A 3,764-nucleotide genomic window follows, 5' to 3' on the forward strand; every position below is an offset into this window, starting at 1 on the left:
TAACCACTTCGCTGCCGGCTTCCCCCACGCCCATTAAAGGGGGCTTTATTTATTTGTATTTATAGAACAAAGTGATCTCAGAGTTAAGTCATGCCCACGGAGGTAAATGTTTATGTCTGTCATCAGAAATTTATAAGCAGAGGACGAGAAGCTAATAGGCAGAAAGTAAAGACCAAAACTGTGGAGTGTTTGATGCTCATCTAAGTAAGCTCTGAAAAGCTCCGAGTAGAAACACATCTTAATTAAAAACTTACAAATATATACAGTTAATTTTAAAGCTAAATAACTGAATTACAGATAGCAGACAGCCTATTACCAACTGGAGAGGAATGTTTGCCTTATACTGGCTCAACGTTACACAAAAGTTCAAAGAATATGTTTCCAAACACAAATGCAAGAAGCTATTAAGCTCTTGTCACACGACACAAATATCTGCTTTTAATGGATTTCAAATTCATCATTTCTTAGGGAAATGACCAGTTGCTTCTGCACTGTAAAATCACAGAAGCCTCTGCCACTAATCTAAAAAATAAAACCCACTTCTAATATGAACTCAGTACTGGGAGATTCACCTCGCCACCAGGAATTCAATTGGGTCAAGAGGATTAGACGTGCAAAGAATAAAACTTAAGACCCCACTGAAGTAACACTTAGGCACTCCGTCACCTTTGCCCATGCGGGTGACCCCACCGAGACCAATGACGATTATAACCAGGTGCCTATAAAGTCGGGCGATGTTTTTCCCTGTAGGGTCAATGTACGTGTCTGTACCTCCTGACAGTCTGTCTCCTCTTTATTTAGGCTCTAAGTTCCTCACAGGAGCAACTGCCCTTTTGTTCTGTGTTTTTACTGTACATTTGACAGCCAAGCCTTGGCTGCAGTGAGCACTTTTAGGAAAACTGAGGATGCAAATAAAGAGCAGGTATACAGACCCTAAAGGGCAGGGACAGACCCCGCAAAGCTATAGCAGCCCTGCAGCCTTCATGGAACTCTGTAGCATCGGCAGCTTGTGTGAACACAATCCTAATTGGTTTCAATGGAAATTATATGAACATGTAGACCAAATTTAGGCCACCTGAGATGCCATGGGTTTTAATTAACCCGTCCTCCACATACACGGTAGATGGACCATCTACAGGCTGTCTTCTCTCCCCAGAACCCTAGCAATCCCAGCATAGCAGGACCCCATATAAGAACAAGAAAATCAAGCTAAAATGCATCACAGCGTCACAGGCTGTGATGTTCCCGTTTGGAGGAACACCCAGAGAAGCTGTGGAACACGTGCAGAACCACCCTGCAGTTCCCCACACCTCTGAAGGAGCCACCGCATCTTACTGCTGCCACCACTTGGGACCGGAAACTTTCTGGCCAGACCAAGCTGCCCTTGAAAACTGAACCCTGCACAAACACGTGCTGGATGTTTCAGTTTTTTGGATTCATGCTAAATTATGTCTTCCTTAAAAGGCTAGGGAATGGAAGTATTGACATACTGGTTTAACATTAATTAACCGGCATATTGTGACCTATACAAAATATTGGCAATCAAGACGCGTTATTTTCAAGTTTGCTGAATCCTCCTTTGAGTGATTGAGCTCATTCCTTACCCCTCCTCCCGCCAGTGAGGCTGCAATTGCTCTGTGTGGCTGTCTCAGGGACGAACTTGGGAGACTAAAGCTGCTCCTAGGCGGGGAGGCTGCGCTCTGCTCACAGGGCACTTCTCCCGTTGTCGGAGCAGCCAGGCTGGGCTGGCACACGGCTCACACGAGCTGCTGGGGCCGAGCACTCGGTGTTTCTGGAGGTTATTACTGTGGGGGGTGTTGCAAAACGTTCATTATTCTGCTTCTAAGAAGCAATCATTTGCAATGACTGAATTGCAAAGGGCAATCCTTTTATTTTTACCTTAGATTCTTTTTGTTTAATCTGATGAACAGATGTAATTTAGACAGTGATACTTTAAAACAAAAATTAGCTTGGACTTAAGAAAAGATAATCACAGGATGTTACTTTATCACAAAGGTTTTCCATAGGCTTCCATGAACACCCAGAATGACTGGGTTAGAAAACACAGGCCACAATGGTCCTTTTCTTCCCATTTAGGAAAAAGCAGCAATCCGGCCCTGCTGGGTCCCAGCCGTCCTGTACAACCAACCGTTCTCTTACAGAACAGCCCATGTACGAAAGGGGTTTCAAAGCTTTAGTGAAGACTCATTTTCACGCAAGGCATGGTTTAGAAGCATCGTTCACCTTCTGTAATGGTGCCTAACGACAACTTATTTTAAGGTACTGCTTTCTTGAAGTCGATTTGCACTCTGCAGACAACACAGAGGCAGCCACAAGCTCTTGAGGAAGATGGAAAAAGAAACATTATGGGCAGTAGGAAGGCAGTGGATCACATCACACCAGCCAGGTTGTGCCTCACACTACCTGCACACCCAGCAGCAGTACGGGGCCTCATCCTTCTCCTCACATGTGAGAGCAGCATGAAGCTTCTGGGGAAGGAAGGGTGCTCAGGCTGCCCACAGATCCTGCCCTTTCCCTCCCATCCCCATGCACGAGCATGTGCCTACAAAAGGAGTGGAAACTTGGCAGGCTGGAACCAAGAGCGCAGTCAAGGGTCGGGAGCAGAGATGAACTGCTCCCGTTCTGCTCCGTGGGAATTACACCAAAAAGGTAACAGAAGCTGGGGAACGCGCTGCCTTTTCCAGGGAGGCTCCCAGCACCATTCCTCACAGCCCAACAGGCAAGAACGGGTTCTTCACATGGATGGACCCTGTGGTCTGTGCAATCGCCTCTACAGACCAGCATCACGGAGCTTTGGTTTAATTTCCTAGCTCCAAAAAGGACCGATCAGGGTCACAGCTATTTCTTTAAAGCGTTCCAATGCTCTGTAACGGGCAGGGTCACTACATGCAGAGGTGGCAATAAGCAGCACAATGTTGTGAAAGGGGCAGACTGCCAGATTCAGCCCTTCATTAGGCTAAAAAAAAAGGTGTCAACAGTTAAAAAGTCTTTGGCAAAACAAGTATGTTTAGAAGACTTAATCCTTTAACACTTCTGCTCCCTGGATGTCTCTGCAGAGAAGAATTTGAAATAGGAATTTCAGGTCTACAATCCCAAAGCAGAAAGCAGAAGGCATTTTGATTTCCTTCTGTATTAAACTGTTTTTGTGAAATAGTATGCATTATCTGTAATCAACCCTTAAATCGCCAGGTCCTGATGCTCAGCAGGCATATGACAAACTGATCCAGCAGTAAACAAGTCTTATCAGGGCACTCACAATTAACTGCTGTAACTAGAGAATGTAAATCACTCCATCCCAGCAGACGTGTGATCCCAATTTGCACCTCATCCAAGTCAACTAGATCTACATTATTTACACAGCCACGGATCTCAGCTGTACCTGCTGTCAGATGAATGCTTGTATTTCATATAACTGCAACAGCAATACCTTTTAAAACTAGGGAGAAAAAGGATTTCCTAAGATGCCTCTCAGGGGGTCCCACTAAACAGCCCACCAGGTTTTGATCTGGCCAACAACCTATGACACAGCTTTTAACTCCATTCTCAAAGTAAGTTTTACTTTCCAGTAGCGAAGGGACACACTTTTGTTCTGCAGAATAAAGGGATACAACTTGGGAAGCCAGAACTTTCCTCAAGGCTCCTGAAGCACCAATAATCTCCTGCTCTTTGCACAGCTCCTGGTGCATGTGAACCTACACGTACAGCTGGTGCCCAAGGACACTACTCCAAAATAAATCTGAAAT

At 45.2% G+C, this 3,764-nt stretch overlaps 1 protein-coding gene across 9 annotated transcripts in view; it reads right to left on the reverse strand.

Annotated features, from left to right (window-relative positions):
* The window catches only part of BCAS3 (BCAS3 microtubule associated cell migration factor), a 369,789-nt gene that overhangs the window by 81,555 nt on the left and 284,470 nt on the right, over nt 1-3,764 (reverse strand). The window lies entirely within an intron of this gene.

This window comes from Falco punctatus (assembly GCF_963210335.1).
Source record: "Falco punctatus genome assembly, chromosome: 1".
In the NCBI taxonomy this organism is placed as follows: Eukaryota; Metazoa; Chordata; class Aves; order Falconiformes; family Falconidae; genus Falco; species Falco punctatus.